The sequence below is a fragment of the Marmota flaviventris genome, chromosome 10 (genome assembly GCF_047511675.1).
Source record: "Marmota flaviventris isolate mMarFla1 chromosome 10, mMarFla1.hap1, whole genome shotgun sequence".
Classification (NCBI taxonomy): Eukaryota; Metazoa; Chordata; class Mammalia; order Rodentia; family Sciuridae; genus Marmota; species Marmota flaviventris.
Window position 1 is genome coordinate 75,538,977 of NC_092507.1, and position 19,137 is coordinate 75,558,113.

At 40.6% G+C, this 19,137-nt stretch overlaps 1 pseudogene; it reads left to right on the forward strand.

Moving 5' to 3' along the window:
• The first annotated feature begins 125 nt into the window (after positions 1-125).
• LOC139707377 (endoplasmic reticulum chaperone BiP pseudogene) lies at positions 126-2,268 on the forward strand (annotated as a pseudogene).
• Positions 2,269-19,137: the final 16,869 nt, after the last annotated feature.

Consider the following 19,137-nt stretch of genomic DNA (forward strand, 5'->3'; position numbering starts at 1 on the left):
GCATTGGCAATTCACTTAACTTTTTTAATATTTACATAGTGGCCTAAAAGCTTGCGAATCTGTGTTTACTAGCATTCTACTTGTTAATTTTTACATATGGTAATTAATACAATTGTAGAAAGAAAATGCACTTCAATACTAAAAAGTTTGAGACATTGGCAGAGACAACACAGACAGAGTTGAGGCATCTGGAGTGTAAGAGACCTGTAACCTCTCTGCTCTCAGCTGCGGCCTGTTGCTGGATTGCCTGCGACTTCTGGCTTTCTGCTGACGAGAGCAAGTGGCCAACAGCTAGGGCAAGATGAAGCTCTCTCTGGTGGCCACAGTTCTCTGCTGCTCTGCGCAGCACGGCTGAGGAGGATGACAAGAAACGGACATGGGTACCGTGGTCGGCATCGACCTGGGGACCACTTACTCCTGCGTCAGGGTGTTCAAGAATGGCCACTGGAGATCATCTCCAACAATCAGGGCAACCGCATCAGGCCGTTTTATGTGGCCTTCACCCCTGAAGAAGAACGTCTGATCTGCGATACAGTCAAGAATCAGCTCACCTCCAATCCTGAGAACATGGTCTTCGATGCCCAGCGGCTCATTGGCAGCACTGGGAATGACCCTTCTGTGAAGAAGACATCAAGTTCTTGCCTTTCAAAGTGTTTGAAGAGAAACCTAAACCATACATTCAGGTTGATATTGGAGGTGGGCAAACTAAGACATTTGCTCCAGAAGAAATCTCTGCTATGATTCTCACTAAAATGAAAGAGACTGCGGAGGCTTATTCGGGAAAGAAGGTTACCCATGCAGTGTTACTGTACCAGCCTATTTTAATGATGCCACTGGCAAGCAACCAAAGATGCTGGAACTATTGCTGGCCTGAATGTTATGAGGATCATCAATGAGCCTACAGCAGCTGCTATTGCTTATGGCCTGGATAAGAGGGAGGGAGAGAAGAACATCCTGGTGTTTGATCCGGGTGGTGGAACCTTCTATGTGTCTCTTCTCCCCATTGACAATTTGATGTCTTTGAAGTCATGGCCACCAATAGAGATACTCATCGGGGTGGAGAAGACTTTGACCAGTGTGTTATGGAACATTTCATCGGGCTGTACAAAAAGAATACTGGCAAATATATTAGGAAAGAAAACAGAGCTGTGCAGAAACTCCAGCGTGAAGTAGAAAAGGCCAAGTGGGCCCTGTCTGCTCAACATTAAGCAAGAATTAAAATTGAGTCCTTCTATGAAGGAGAAGACTTTTCTGAAACCCTGACTCAGGCAAAATTTGAAGAGAAAACATGGACCTGTTCTGGTCTACCGTGAAGCCTGTTCAGAAAGTACTGGAGGATTCTGACTTGAAGAAGTCTGATATTGATGAGATTGTTCTTCTTGGTGGCTCTACTCAAATTCCAAAGATTCAACAACTTGTTAAAGAGTTCTTCAATGGCAAGGAGCCATCCTGTGGCATAAACCCAGATGAGGCTGTTGCATACGGTGACACTGTCCAGGCTGGTGTACTCTCTGATAATCAAGATACAGGTGACCCAGTACTGCTTGATGTATGTCCCCTGACACTTGGTACTGAAACTGTGGGAGGTGTCATGACCAAACTGATAACCAAGAAACACTGTGGTACCCACCAAGAAGTCTCAGATCTTTTCTACAGCTTCTGATAATCAACCTACTGTTCCAATCAAGGTCTATGAAGGTAAAGGACCCCTGAAAAAAGACAACAACCTTCTGGGTACATTTGATCTCACTGGAATTCCTCCTGTGGGGTCCCCCAGATTGAAGTCACTTTTGAGATACATGTGAATGCTATTCTTTGGGCGACAGCTGAAGACAAAGGTACAGAGAACAAAAATAAGATTACAATTACCAATGACCAAAATTGCCTGACACCTGAAGAAATTGAAAAGATGGTTAATGATGTTGAGAAGTTTGCTGAGGAAGACAAAAGACTGAAGGAGTGCATTGATACTAGGAATGAGTTGGAAAGCTATGCCTACTCTCTAAAGTATCAGATTGGAGATAAAGAAAAGTTGGGAAGCAAACTTTCCTCTGAAGATAAGGAGACCATGGAAAAAGCTGTAGAGGAAAAGATTGAATGGCTGGAAACCACCAAGAAGCTGACATTAAAGACTTCAAAACTAAAAAGACGGAACTAGAAGAAATTGTTCAGCCAATTATCAGCAAACTCAATGAAAGTGTAGGCCCTCCCCCAACTGGTGAAGAGGATACAGCAGAAAGAGACGAGTTGAAGACACTGATCTGCTAGTGCTGTAATATTGTAAATACTGGACTCAGAACTTTCCTTAGGAGAAAACTGAGAGAACTTAAGTCTCAAATGTAATTGGAATCTTCACCTCAAAGTGGAGTTGAAAATGCTATAGCCCAAGTGGCTGTTTACTGCTTTCCATCAGCAGTTGCTCACATGTTTTGGGCTGGAGAGAGAGAGAGGAATTGGCTATCTTAAAAAACTGGATATAAAAATGTGGGTTGGGATGTGTGTTCACCTCAGAAATGTTCTATTTAAGGATTGGGTCATGCACATCTGGTGTAGGAACTTTTTTCTACCATAAGTGACACCAATAAATGTTTGCTATTTAAAAAAAAAATACTAAAAGTTTGGAACTGTCATAAAATAAAAATTTGTACAGATAAAGCTAAGGGATAAAACACTATCAGAAGCATTAAAACCATCTAAAGCCAAATAAGTAAACTATATAATTTAAATTATAATATATTTATATATTATATATTAAGTATTATATATTATATACTACATATCATAGATTTACATATATCTATATGATAAGTTGTTTATATATAATTATAATACAATCCATATGTTTTATATATTATATTAATATAAATTATACTAATATAATAATTGTATTATTATCTTAATAATAGAAATTATATTATTATATAATTACATGACAATGATATGCAATATAATATAAATTAATATAAATCTAAATATATTATATGATATATAATAAATATGTTATATATAATAAAATAATATTTATTTATTTAATTTATATATTATTTTATTATATGTGTATATAATATACATGTATTCCATATATTATATACAATTTATATTAAATACATATGAATCATAAACATTTTGACATATAATATATATAATTTATATAATATATATTCTTATATATTTATATATTAATATATACAATTTATACATAAATATATAAGTATGTTATGTAAATATAATATATAAATTATTTATAATATATTTTGAATATATAATATGAATATATAATATATTTATAAATTAATATATATTAATTTTATATATATAATGTATATATATTTTTATTATATGTATATATGATAAAATAAATGTATTATATTTAATATAATATAAATTAGAATGTTATATAAATATATTGTATTTAATTTATATTATATGTGTATTATATAATATGCAATATATTTATATAATATTATAATTTAAATTATATAGATAAATTATGTCTTATTTGACTTTAGATGATTTTAATACATTTGATAGTTTTTAACCCCTTAACTTTATCTGTATAAATTTTTATTTTATGACATTTTTAACCTTTTTTGTATTTTTTATAATGGTCTTAAAAAATGTGTGCTTCAGATATTTTTAATTTCAATGCATTTTCTCTTGACATTATAAGGGTTTGGTTAAAACCATTCCTTTGGATGTATGCCTGTAATCCCAGTAGCTTGGGAGGCTGAGACAGGTGGATCTCAAGTAGAAAGCCAGCCTTAGCAATGACAAAACTCTTAGCAACCCTGTCTTTAAATAAAATTCAGAATAAGACTGGGGATGTGGCTCAATGGTTGAGTGTCCCTTAGTTCAATTTCCAGTACCCCCCCAAAATCCTTTTGTATGAAATGTTTTGACTTATAAATCACTTTACATACTTTTTTTACCTGGACTATCAACCAGTGAAAACGTATATGTCATTAGAATTGAGCAATAATTTATTTAAGTTCATTTTGAGAGTATAGTAAGTCACATTGTTTGCAATTTGAGAGATGTAGATGATTGAATGTGTTTCACTTATAAAATACCCAGTTTTTATAAACTAGTCCATTCCTGTTATTTTCTGGGTTTCATCATCTTGCCTAAAATATGATGTAAAAGAGATAAAAATAAAACAGCCTTCTTTGGTATGTGTGAACTATATTGTGAGTCAATGTTTTTGTATGATCATATTATACTTGATAAAAATTATATGTACAGGTTTATACACACATTATTATATGTAAATTATTTCAAGTACAATAAGTTATTGTGGCTTCTCTGAAATTGTTGCCTCTTGGAGTATGATACTTTAAGATTATTAACTATTGACTCAGTGGTCAACACATGGGCTCATCACTTGACTATGATATGAAATGGGTTTTAGGGCATGTTGTTTTATAGTTCTCCATAACATTAAGGACTAAGGAGAAATGAACAAATGGCCTTTTTAATGCTAAAGCCATTTTTGAGCCTTCCTTATACAAAGTACAAGAATCATATTGGTTTGAAAACTTAAAAATAAAATCAGAGCTAGCATTTATTGAGCTTTGTCTATTTAGACTTTACCAAGTTGAAATTTCACAGCAACCTCTAATGGGTAAGTAAGCATTTTATAATTCCTGTGTTACATGTGAGGAAACTGAGGCTTAGCTAAGTGACATGCTTTTAGTTTTCAGAGATGCAGCAAGCAGAATTGAATCTCAAATACAGGGTTGTGAAATTTTGATTAGTGCTTCTTTTTTTGGGTACCAGAGAGCTACATCCACAACCCTATTTTGTTTTTTATTTAGAGTAGGATCTCACTGAATTTCTTAGCACCTTGCTTTTGCTTTTGCTGAGGCTGGCTTTGAACTTGCAATTCTCCTGCCTCAGCCTCCCAATGGCATTACAGGCATGAGCCACTGTGCGTGGCTAGTTAGTGCTCTTAATGAATATGATTACTAAATAATAGCAGGGAACACTGAATAATAGAAAATGCATCTTTCGATGTTTTTATTGTAAAATACACTTACAATTTGCCATTTAGACCATTTTGAAGTGTACAGTTAAGTAACACTAAGTATATTCACATTGTCCAAGGTGGCGTGTATTGCTGCATCATCAGTTGACAGAAAGCAGAAGGGGGAAAAAGGATGTGAATGATGTGTGAAGCCTCTTATATAAGGGCATTCATTCTGTTAAAAAATATAGAGCTCCATGACCTAATCACACGTTTTGACTTATAAATCACATTACATACTTTTTCTACCTGTACTATTAACCAGTGAAAACGTATATGTCATTAGAATTGAGAAATAATTTATTTAAGTTGATTTTGAGAGTATAGTAAGTCTCATTGTCCCTTTTGCTGCTGTCACAATGGTGATTGTCACAACATATACATTTGGGAAGAACATAGTCAGACCATAGCAGCCATGTTTAATACACTGTAAAGAGAAATACTTCTGGGGAAAGAATGTTGGTTTAAATCATGTGGAAAGTCCTTTCTAACTCTGAACCTAAGACTGTAGGGTAAATAGACCTTGATTCTAGTGGGCTGTTTCCAAACATGTGTCCATACACATGGCAGTGCCCTGTGCTGATGCAGCTTGCATCCTGAGGTTTCAGTTACCAGCCAGGGATCACTGCACTGTGGCCCTGGTTCCCATCTCCATCTTGCTACTAACATAAACTGATGTCACTATTGGATTGTAGGATTTAAGGACTGTTGTGTAGTTGAAAGCTTTAGGTTGTTGATATTTAATTACAATAATTAAACAAACATTTAATGACAATTTACTATATACCATCACTATGCTAGATCACAGAGACAAGACAATCTTTAAAAACACTTTCTGGGCTGGAATAAAGCTCACAGTTAAGTGCTTGCCTAACATGTGCAAGGCTCTGTGTTCAATTTCCAGTACTAAAAACAAACAAAAAACATTTCTGTATTTGTGGAACTTACAACTAAATACTATCAGGAATTGGCAGCTAACTATCAGTGGATTCTATTTTCACATTTGAAAAAGTCAGATTTGTTTAAGTACCATGTTTTCAAGAAAAAAATAGCAGAATGTCCTGTAAATAAAGTCTGAGAATAGGAGTAAACTTTTAAATTGAAGCTAAAATTATGTAACTTGTATTATTTCAAAAATGTTATTTCCCATTTGTAAAATTCTTATCTTCCCCTTGGAACTGCAGAGTGAACCCTGGGGAGCTTAACCACTGAGTCACATTCAGAGATCTTATTTTTTCAGACAGGATCTCACTAATTTATTGAGACTGGCTTTGAGCTTATGATCCTCCTGCCTCACACTCCCAAGCCACTGGGATTAAATACATGAACCTCCCATTCTAAAATTGTAAATATCATATTTGTGCACCCAGCTTTCTTTCAGGAGACTTTAATTGAAAACTCTCCCGAAGGCTGGGATGTGTTTCAGTGGTAGAGCACTTTCTTTGCATGCTGAGGCCCTGGGATTGAGCTCCAGTGCTAGAGAGAAGGAAGGAAGGAAGGAAGAAAGGAGGAAGGACGGAAGGAAGGAAGGAAGGAGGGAAGGAAGGAAGGAAGGAAGGGGGAAGGAGAGAAAGGGAGAAAGAGAAAGGGAAAAGTGAGGGAGAGAGGGAGGAAAAAGGAATGGAAGGAAGGATGAAACAAAGAAAGGAAGGCAGGCAAGGAAAAAGATCAGGAAAAGAAAATTATAATGAACACCAATTAAAATGTCTTCTGCTAACCTACATATTAGTCATTCAATACAGGAACCAAAGCCCTTGTATGACTATTTAAATTAATTAAAATTCTACAAAATCAAATTTCAGTATCTCAGTCCCACCACTTATTTCAAGAACTCAGTAACCACATGGGCTCATGGGCTGGTGACCTGACAGTGCAGTGCAGATACTGTACATTTCTGTCATGGCAGAAAAGTCTATTGTACAACACTGATAAAGAGGAAGCATCACATTTCCTGAACCAGGAAAACTAGTTCATCTCATGCATAATGGCACAGCACTAAAATAACAGACTGGAAATTCTACCATGAAACAAAGCCAAGTGAGGGGTGTGTTAACACATTGAAAGTTCTATCTTGACTAACTGCTCAACAGGGGTCAAACTAGACTTTTGAAATTCATAAGGAATTTTCTAACTTTTTTTGACTGTGGTCTGCCTTTAGTGAATATCCATATGTGAATATACTTTTTAAACTATATTTCACTCAATTTTTCTAATATATTTTTGTTGTAAGAGTTCTTAAACACCGATTTAAAAAACTACTTCTTGCTACTGCAGTCCTAGATACTAGTAGAGCTAAATTCCAATTGATATATGAAAATAGGGTCCTATATGATATCTTTGATCTTAAATCTGGTATCAGTAATCATAAAGTCTAAAAACCACTGCACTGAAGTTTAGTAATTCCTATTTATTACATGCTGGGCATTATACAAAGTGCTTAATTCCATTTATATTATTTAATTCTGTAACAACTGTATGTTATGAATTAGGTAGTATAAATCCTATAGCCTAATAGGCTGATCTTAGTTTAATAGTGTGCTCCAAATTGTGCTCCCAATGAGTCATTCAGTCAGAATTTGAACCCAGCTAGCTTCCATTAATTTTACTATCCCAAGATCTAGAGCTCCTAATGAGGAATATTAAGATAAGTTAAAATTTTTAATTTTGACTGCTTATTACATACCAGGTAATTCTAAGTCTGTTCCTTAGTAGATCATTAAGACCACATGCCAACATATCTCCACATAGGAGTCAGTCTTGACAGAGGAAGGCAGGTAGGGCTAGTGCAGTGGACTTGCCCAGGGCAGAACTGGAGCAGGAGCTGAGCCAGCACCCAGGCAGCTGGCTGCAGAGCCTGTACTCTTCATGGTGCTAGAAGTTCTGCAGGACTGTAAATATGTTCTGGTGTTTATCATCCAACCACAATGGCTCAGCTCCCTTCTATCAATGTGGAGAAGGTCCCAGGACAGCAAATCACATGAGCAGTGCCTGGGAACCAGGGAAGAGAGGCCAGCAGCCTCAGTTGAAGAAGGAGGTCAGATGAGATGATGACCTGCAAATGATGCTGGTGGGCACCTGTCTGCAAACCACTGCCCAAGGATGTGGGAGAAGGAGCAGGTGGCAGGGATGAGGACCATGGGCTATGAACAGGGCCATTGGAAAGCCATCAGACCACTGACAAGGCACACAGTTCCACTATCTCAGGATATATAGTACACAATAAGAAATATTGATCTTAACCAGGTGATGGTGAAGTGTACTGAGAATTTATTAGGTGAGTTACTGTTCTCAGCACTTTTCATCTCAACAAACTCAAAGGAACTCCTAGTTGATCTACATAAGAGTCGGCCCTTTCTCATTCTGTGATTGCAAGAAGATTTTGTGGTGCTGTTTAGTTCAGGGCCAGTGCAAATGGTGTGAACAGTTTGGTCACCTGGGAAAATCCTCAGGGAATTTAAATTAAAGACAGAGACACCATTTTATCTTTAAACCAGCTCTGGGATGGCTCCTTGAACCCTCAGCCTCAAGCTCCCCAGGGGGGCAGTTAGGTTTTACTGAAGAGGGGGGAGAGAGAGAGAGAGAGAGAGAGAGAGAGAGAGAGAGAGAGAGAGAGAGAGAGAGAGAGAACACTAGGGAGAGGGCTTTATTGGGGAACAAAAAATTCTGGGGAAAATTTCATCCATTGAAGGTCAAGGGGGGGCAATGTGGCAAGGTCAGGAGTGATGATTGGATCTTTGGGGCAGTGGTGAGACACACAGAAAAGCTCTCAAACCCAAGAAGGGTGGGGAGAGCTCTGCCACATTAAAAGTGTCTGAGCACCTCACACCTAGCCAGGGAATAAACTCAGTCACATTCAAGGATGGACTCCCACAGTGCTGCACTTCAAAGGGAAAGGAAACAAATATATATAATGACTCCTCTCTAGGGAGTGGAGTGGCTCAGCAGCTCAGCAGCTTGGGGGTCGCCCAGTTCCAGGAATTGGGGGGGGGGGTCCAGAAAACTCACCCAGTTCCAGAACTGCAGGGTTCTGGTAGATCACTCCATTGTATGGTCTAGGATTCTTATCTAGTTCCAGGACTGCAGAATCTTGGGAGGCCTGCCACCCCCAGCAGTGCAGGCAGCCAAACCAAAGGCTGCTCAAGTGAATTTCCTAGGATACCAAATAAAACACCCAGGACAGCACCTCTGCCTCAAGCTCCCCAAATGGGAGATCAAGGAATGTCATGAGGGGCTAGTGAGAGTGAGCATGTCTAAGAGTGGACTTTTACTGGGGAGACCCTCATTCTTTAGAAAATTCCATCCAAAAAAGGCCAAGAGGGGCAGGGTTACAAGGACAGGTAAGGTAATTCGACCCCTCGGGTTATAGGAAGGCACACCTAAGCATGAAGACACATTCTGCTACTTCCAGGATCAGGGCAGCCATCTAGGGCCTCTTTGAATGTGGCCAAATCACTGGAAGTGACTGACAGAGCCGCAACCAATCAGGGAAGGAAAATGCAACAGCCCCCCACAGAGGCCTATCCAGTTCTAGGACTGGAAGGTCTAGGAAGCTCACACAGTTCCAGCATTGCAGGGTCCTGGGTCTTACCCAGGGTTGTAGGGTTTTCTGACCTGTAGGGTGAGGACGCAGCTCAGCCAATGCTCTGTTTTCTGAACCCATGGCACTACATTCATCTCAGCCCTTGCAAGTCTGGCTGCTCAGCTAGGTCCCAAGAAGTGATGTAAAACTTCAGTCAGACGTGGGTTATGACTGCTGTGGGCACTCAGATGCCTCTTCCAGGAGGCAGCCTACAGTCCCAGCCCAGGCCCTGAGGGCAGGGTGCACCAGAGACTGGGAGCACTGATGTGTGGCTTCACTGCAGCCTGGCCCCATGGGGTAGGCTGTGACAGGGGCTGAGCTCAGGAGTGGCAGGCCACCAAGTGTGGGTGGTTTAGCAGTGCCTAAGTCTCAGGGAAGGTGGGGTGCCATGGCTGTTTGTCACCTGAGCAAGACACAATGCAGCAGTATTTCCAGTCCCCAGGTGCCATGGTCTAATAGCTGTGCTGGCCACAGGAGTGGGGTACACCGTCACCTCCTTCTCTTCTGGAGCTCAGATGTGTGGACTCCAGGCAGTCCCCTCAGGGGAGCTGAGTGGCGTGAGAATACAAGAGTCCTAGTAGTGAGTATGGAAGGTGTCCAAGGTTTGGGTGGGAGCTGCTGGGGTCCTCTTGCTTGATTAGTCCACACAGGGAGGAGGCTCCCTTGTTCTGAGCTGCTCCTGGCTGCTGATGGCGTGTCAGACACTAAGTGTGTCCTATACTCTGTGTGAACATCCCAGGTTCCCATGCTCTATCTGGCTTCTGCTGATCCTTAGATGTGCTCTGAGGCTCTCTTCACTTACCCTCACCAAAATGCATTGCTTATTTTGGGAGTTGTCTTTGTGGGAGGAAGGATGGTAGGGCTTCTAGTCAGACTTCTTGCTAGCATCTCTCCTCCCTAGAAATGTTTACTTTAAAATCAGAATAATCATACCCGGTATCACCATGTTTAATCAAATTTGTATTGGAGATCCTCATGAGTAAAATATAATGAGAATAAAAGAAAGTAGAAGAATGGAATACTAAAATATAGAAAGCTTAAACTTGCATTATTTTCAAATGATGACTATTTTTTAAATATCTTTTTTTAATTTTAGATGGACCCAATATCTTTATTTTATTTTTTTAATGTGGTGCTGAGGATCGAACCCAGTGCCTCCTGCATGCCAGGCGAGTGCACTACCACTTTTGCCACATCCCCAGCCCAAACTATTTATATTTTGAAAAAAAAAATGTAATCTCCAGAAAGATTATTGGAAATACCTATAGAAATTGTCAAGGTTCCTGAATAAAAGCTTGAGGTATTAAAGTTTTATATTCCAGTGGCAAATGATTAGGAATTGGGATTGAACAGGATATACTGTTTACAATAGTATCAGAGACTGAAATTGCCTGAATAATCAAATAATAGACTTAACACTTCTGTAGACAAATTATAAAATTTTATTAGGAGATGTTCAAAAGAACATAAATACATAAAGGCATATACTACATTTGTCAATATAAGACTTAGTCTAGGTTATTTTTAAAAGTATTTTTAAGGTAGCCAGGTGCGGTGGCGCACACATGTAATGCCAGCAGCTCAGGAGGAAGAGACAGGAGGAACATGAGTTCAGTGCTAGCCTCAGCAAAAACAGGCACTACACAATTCAGTGAGACCATGTCTCTGAAATAAAATACAAAATAGGGCTGGGGATGTGGCTCCATGGTAGAGTGCCCCTAAATTCAATACCCAGTACATCCTCCACCCAAAAAATAAAAAGTATTTTGAAGGCTAAAACACCATGAAATCTAAAGAGGAACCTGGAGTGGGTCTGGCTTATCAATTAACTATTAAGCTATTATTATTATAAATTAAGCTATTGTCATTATAAAGTTGTTCTGAATAAAATAGTATAATGCTGGTGCAGATGTAGAAATTACATTAAGTACAAAACTACTTTGATGTAACAGCAACCTCCTATCAATTAGACATTCCATTTTGCATGAAAACACAGAGGCTCACAAAACAACTCAGCATTCTAGAATCACAGAGTTTTTGAAGAATTTAAAAATGTTCAGTAAAATGCAAGAGGAAATGCATTGCAAAATTACACACTAGGGTAGTGTGCAAGAAGAATGCAGAATGGAAGCAATATACAATCTTAATGTCTGAATGTTCTATTCCTCATGACATACCCACTCCCATGCACACATTAGGCTTTCTCGGTAACAGTGTAAGAGGTTAGTTGTGAGGACCAGACTGAAGGTAAGCAAGGCTTCTCAGCAGAGGGAGTTTTCCAAGAGCCATGCACTCTTGCTCTTTTGGGAGATGCAGGGGCAACACTATTGGTCAAAGCCACAATTCTCTCTTTTTAAAATTTTTAATTTGTTTTAATTAGTTATACATGACAGTAGAATGCACTTATATACTTTGATATATCATACGTAGATGGGATATAATTTCTCTTTTTCTGAGTGTACATATTGTAGAATCACATTGGTTATACAGTCACATATATATAAAGTATAATGTCTATTTCATTCTACTATGTTTCTTATCCCCATATCCCCTGCCTTCACCTCCTTTCACCTCCCTCTACCTAAGGTAACGCTATTTTTTTTTTTTTTTTGCATTACAATTCTTAATACACATATATACCACAATTTTTGTAGTTCTGTTTGTATATAAAGTATGTTGACACCCAATTCAAGTCTTCATACATCACATTTCACCATCCTTGCTAATCCCCTGCCCCCTCCCTTTCTCTCTCACCCCTCTACCCTATTTCTCCCATGCTCTCCCTCCCAACCCCACCACGAGTCAACCTTCTTACATCAGAGAAAACATTCAGTATTTGTTTTTTGGGGATTGACTAACTTCACTTAGCATTATCTTCTCCAGTGCCATCCATTTACATGCAAATGCCATGGTTTTATTCTCTTTTAATGCTAAGTAAAATTCCATTGTGTACATATGCCACATTTTTTTTATCCATTCATCCACTGAAGGACATCTAGGTTGGCTCAGTCTATTTCATTCTACTATCTTTCTTATCCCCACATCCCTGCCTTCTCCTCCTTTAGCTATTGTGAATTGTGCTGCTATAAACATTGATGTGGCTGTGTCCCTGTAGTATGCTGTTTTTAAGTCTTTTGGATATAGTCCGAGGAGAGGAATAGCTGGGTCAAGTGGTGCTTCCATACCTCCATACTGTTTTCTATATTGTCTGCACCAATTTGCAGTCCCACCAGCAATGTATGAGTGTACCTTTTTCCCCACATCCTCACCAACACTTATTGTTGTTTGTCTTCATAATAGCTGCCATTCTGACTGGAGTGAGATGATATCTTAAAGTGGTTTTGATTTGCATTTCTCTGATTGCTAGAGATGATGAGCATTTTTTCTTATATTTATTGATTGATTGTATATCCTCTTCTGAGAAGTGTCTGTTCAGGTCCTTAGCCCATTTGTTGATTGGGTTATTTGTTTTTTCAGTGTTTAGCTTTTTGAGTTATTTATGAACCCTAGAGATTAGTGCACTATCTGATATGTGAGGTGTAAAGATTTGCTCCCAGGATGTAGGCTCTCTGTTCACCTCACAGATTGTTTCTTTTGCTGAAAATAAACTTTATAGTTTGATTCTTGGTTTTAATTCTTGTACAGTAAGAGTCTTATTAAGGAAGTTGGGGCATAATCCCACATGATGAAGATTAAGGCCTATTTTTTCTTCTATTAGATGCCTATTTTTTCTTCTATTAGACAACTCTCTTTACAATACTGAGTAAGTGGCAATTGTTTTACTTGGGTAGACTTTTCATAGGGTCAGAATAGATGTCATGAAAGAAAGAGAGCTGTCCATCGGTAGGGGACAGGTCTCTGCTTCATGGCTACTTAGTGTTGAGTGGGTTCTATAAGCAGTGTACTGATACTCCCAAATTTAAAAAAAAAAAATATGTCCAACATATATTCTTCCCAAGGAAAGCTCTATCACACAGGTTACTATTATTACCCTTCTATATATGTGGATGACTTATGATCATATTTTTTATTTTTACTCTGTAGTGGAAGGAAACATTCTCAACCGATGTAGCAAGAATCATTTATCAATAGAATAAAAACACAAGTTTATCAACACATTCTTAAGAATCCCAGAAACAGAACTGTCCACATGAAAATCTTGGATTCATGATGGAGATGGCATCATAGAGAAGTAGGAAAAGAGAGAATTACTTAACAAATGGGACTGGGGAATTGACATTCCACAAATAAAATACACACTTGCATTCCTACGTCATTCCATATGCATTGTCAACTCTAGATATATTAACCATGTTAATATTTTAAAAGGAAATTTTAAAATGATTAGTGGAAAATATTGTGGATAGCTTTAAAACTTGATCTTACAAAATATTTCCTAAGAATGCACGCATGAAAACAAATGATCACATGAGAAAAGATTAGTAATTTGAGCACATAAAATTAAAAACATCTGGGGCTGGGGCTGGAGCTCAGCGGTGGAGTGCTTGCCTACCATGTGCAAGGTGCTGGGTTTGATTCTCAGCACCACATAAAAATAAATAAATAAAATAAAATATTGTGTCCAACTATAACTAAAAAAATATTTTTTAAAAACATTAAAGACAAGGAAGATGGCGGCGAGGGGAGTGCATTGTCCCCGTGTGCTGCTTCACTGTGTGGGAGTATGACAAGTCAGGACGGCTAAAGGATATTTTGTTAGGAATTTCCAGCAATAGTGGGGTGCTCCGGAACCTGGAGGAAGGATTTCCATCGCACGAGGATCGGCTACGGGGACTCAAACGCGAGAGGTTTGTTGCACGGAGGGTAACACTGCTTATTCAGCAAATCGCCCCGCGGCTAAAGTCTGCAGAGCGCACTGGGATAGAGACGCAGGGTTACAGCGCTGCAGTTTCTGCCAGCCGCACAAGCACCGTACTCAGGGCTGAATTCTGGGTTCGAGACGGGGGAAGGAAATGGTCCATCTCGGTTCTCCACACCGGTCAGACCACAGAGGAGGCCAGCAGCCACCATGTTGGTAAACTGACGTCACCACCCCTGTTTTCGACTGACCGCAGCTCATTCAGCCATAGATCAGGTAATTTCAGGCTGCAATTCGCCTGCGGCTTGCAGACAGATTGCTAGGGTTCAGCGCCTGGGTGCTTCTTAGAACCTGATCCTATCGGAGCGAACACCGAGCGCGGGGCGGCCGAGTTCCGGCTCCCGGAACCGTCCCGGAACCGCCCTGGCCCAGGGCTGCGGAGCCTGCGGAGGCTGCTTCTTGGACCCTGCGCCTATCAGAGCATACACCAAGCACTAAGTAGCCGAATTCCGGCTCCCGGAACTGAGCCCGCGGGACTGCTTCTTGGAGCTTACACTTATAGGAGCTTACACAGAGCACGGAGCGGCCGAGTTCCGGTTCCCAGAACCGTCCCGGAACCGCCCTGGCCCAGGGCTGCGGAGCCTGCGGAGGCTGCTTCTTGGACCCTGCGTCTATCAGAGCATACACCAAGCATTAAGCAGCCGAATTCCGGCTCCCGGAACTGAGCCCGCGGGACTGCTTCTTGGAGCTTACACTTATAGGAGCTTACACAGAGCACGGAGCGGCCGAGTTCCGGCTCCCAGAACTTCCCTGGCCTGGGGCTAGGAGCCCGCGGAAATTGCTTCTCGGTCCGGGTCCTGCTGAGGGCCGGTCAGGACTCACCCGTTGCTTTGGTTGTCTGGCAAGGGGAATGAAATGCTGCCATTCGCATAGGATACCAACATGGCAGAGATCTGATGTCAGCAGAAAGCGGCGGAGGAGAGAACTTCATCAATACCAGCGGTGACATAAGCAGTTGGTCTCCTGGTAGGGGGGGTGAGGCACAGTCACCCGAGTCTCCTCAATTTGTCATCGAGCCAGAGGGGAGGAGCCGGGCCGCCGCCAGCGCCCAGAGCAGGCCCAGCGACTCGCCAGCGTGGTGACCGCATGACCCCAATTGGAGAGGGGGCGGAGCGGAGCCGCCACCCACACCCGCAAGGTGGGCAGACCCGCGACCCAGTGGTACATGGGCGTGGTAGGAGGGGCAGGGCAGAGCCGCCGTTCGCGCGGGCAAGGTAAACAGACCTGTGACAGCCTGGCGGGTCAGGCCCAGTGGCTTGCCAGTGTGGTACACACATCACCCCAACTGGAGTAGGGGCAGAGCAGATCCTTCTGCCACGCCCGGATCAGGCCCTGCCGGTGTGGTGGTCACGTGACCCCAATTGGAGTGGGGGCGGAGCGGAACCGCCACCCGTGTCCGCAGGGCGAGCAGACCAGTGATCAACCTGCAGATCAGGCCCAGGGGTCCACAGGTGTGGTAGGAGGGGCAGGGCAGATCCGCCATCCGCGCCTCCAAGGTAGGCAGACCTACAACAGACCGGCGGATCAGGCCCAGGAGCCTGCCGGCATGGTACAAACACCACCCTAATTGGAGTAGTGGCAGAGCAGAGTCGCCACCCGTGCCAGGAACAGGCCAAGCGTCCTGCAGGCGGGGTAGTCACGACACCCCAAGTGGAGTAGGGGCAGAGCAGAGCCACCACCCGTGCCCGAAAGGTGGGCAGATCTGCGACCGACCAGCGGGACAGGCCCAGTGGCCTGCCGGTACGACAGACACGTCACCCCATTTGGAGTAGGGGCAGAGTAGAGCCGCCTCCCGCGCCTGCAGGGTAGGCAAACCTGCAACCGACCGGCGGATCAGGCCCGGTGGCCTGCCGGCGTGGTACACACGTCACCCCAATCGAAGCAGGGGCAGAACAGAGCCGCCGCCAGCTCCCAGAACAGGCCCAGGGACCTGCAGGCATGGTAGCCACGAAACCCCAATTGGAATAAGGAGAGAGCAGAGCCGCCGCCCGCACCTGCAGGAAAGATACGCAAGCAGTATGAAAAGACAAGGAAAGAAAGGACCACAAGCAATGCAGGTCAACACAACTTTAGAAGAGGTAACAGCTGCAGCAGATGGAATGTCAGATAAAGAATTCAGGATATACATGCTTCAAATGATCTGGAGTATCAAGGAAGACATTAAACAGCAAAATCAGACAATGAAAGATCACTTCGACAACGAATTACACAAACAAATCCAGGAAGCAAAGGATCAACTATACAGGGAGATAGAGGTTATAAAAAACAAACAAACAGAAATCCTAGAAATGCAGGAAGCAATAAACCAACTTAAAAACTCAATGGAGAATACTACCAGCAGAGTAGAACACTTAGAAGATAGAACATCAGACAACGAAGACAAAGTATTTCAACTGGAAAAGAACATAGACAGCTCAGCAAGACTGTTAAGGAACCATGAGCAGAACATCCAAGAAATATGGGATAACATTAAGAGACCAAACTTAAGAGTCATTGGGATACAGGAAGGTACAGAGCTCCAAACCAAAGGAATGAGAAGTCTATTCAATGAAATAATACAAGAAAACTTCCCAGACTTGAAGAATGAGACAGAATCCCAAATCCTAGAAGCCTACAGGACGCCGAATGTGCAAAATCATAAGAGATCCACACCTAGACACATTATAATGAAGATGCCCAACATACAGAATAAGGAGAGAATTTTAAAAGCTACAAGAGAAAGGAAGCAGATTACATTTAGGGGTAAGCCAATCAGGATAACAGCTGATCTCTCAACACAGACTCTGAAAGCTAGAAGATCCTGGAATAACATATTTCAAACACTGAAAGAAAATGGGTTCCAACCAAGAATTGTGTATCCAGCGAAATTAAGCTTCAGGATGGAAGATGAAATTAAAACCTTCCACGATAAACAAAAGTTTTAAAGAATTCGCAGCTAGAAAACCATCTCTTCAAAACATCCTCGCCAAAGCATTACAGGCAGAGGAAATGGAAAATAACAATGAAAACCAACAGTGGGAGGTAGGACAGTAAAGGGGGGGGGGAATAATCAAAGAGGAAAACAAACCATGTTTAGTAACAGAAATAAACAAATATGGCTGGAAGAACAACACATATCTCAATAATATCCCTAAATGTTAATGGCTTAAACTCACCAATTAAGAGACACAGGCTAGTAGAATGGATCACAAAACAAGACCCAACAATATGCTGCCTACAGGAGACGCATTTGATAGGAAAAGACATACATAGGCTGAAGGTGAAAGGTTGGGAAAAATCATATCACTCATATGGACTTCGGAAACAAGCAGGAGTGTCCATACTCATATCAAATAAAATAGATTTCAAGCCAAAGTTAATCAAAAGAGATAAAGAGGGACACTACATACTGCTTAAGGGAACCATACAACAACAAGACATAACAATCATAAATATTTATGCCCCAAACAATGGTGCAGCTATGTTCGTCAAACAAACTCTTCTCAAGTTCCAGAGTCTAATAGACCACCATACCATAATCATGGGAGACTTCAACACACCTCTCTCGCCACTGGACAGATCTTCCAAACAAAAGTTGAATAAGGAAACTATAGAACTCAATAACACTATTAATAACCTAGACCTAATTGACATATATAGAGTATACCACCCAACATCAACAGTTACACTTTTTTCTCAGCAGCACATGGATCCTTCTCAAAAATAGATCATATATTATGTCACAGGGCAACTCTTAGACAATATAAAGGAGTAGAGATAATACCATGCATCTTATCTGATCATAATGGAATGAAACTGAAAATCAACGATAAAAGAAGGAAGGAAGAAGCATACATCACTTGGAGAATGAATAATAGGTTACTGAATGATCAATGGGTTATAGAAGACATCAAGGAGGAAATTAAAAAATTCTTAGAGATTAATGAAAACACTGACACAACATATCGGAATCTATGGGACACATTGAAAGCAGTTCTAAGAGGAAAATTCATTGCTTGGAGTTCATTCCTTAAAAAAAGAAAAAACCAACAAATAAATGATCTCATACTTCATCTCAAAATCCTTGAAAAAGAAGAGCAAAACAACAGCAAAAGAAGTAGAAGGCAAGAAATAATTAAAATCAGAGCTGAAATTAATGAAATTGAAACAAAAGAAACAATTGAAAAAATTGACAAAACTAAAAGTTGGTTCTTTGAAAAAATAAACAAAATCGACAGACCCTTAGCCATGCTAGCGAAGAGAAGAAGAGAGAGAACTCAAATTACTAGCATACAGGATGAAAAAGGCAATATCACAACAGACACTTCAGAAATACAGAAGATAATCAAAAACTATTTTGAATCCTTATACTCCAACAAATTAGAAGATAGTGAAGGCATAGATAAATTTCTTAAATCATATGATCTGCCCAGATTGAGTCAGGAGGATATAGAAAACCTAAACAGACCAATATCAATTGAGGAAATAGAAGAAACCATCAAAAGACTACCAACTAAGAAAAGCCCAGGTCCAGATGGGTATACAGCAGAATTTTACAAAACCTTTAAAGAAGAACTAATACCAATACTTTTCAAGCTACTTCAGGAAATAGAAAAGGAGGGAGAACTTCCAAATTCATTCTATGAGGCCAACATCACCCTGATACCTAAACCAGAC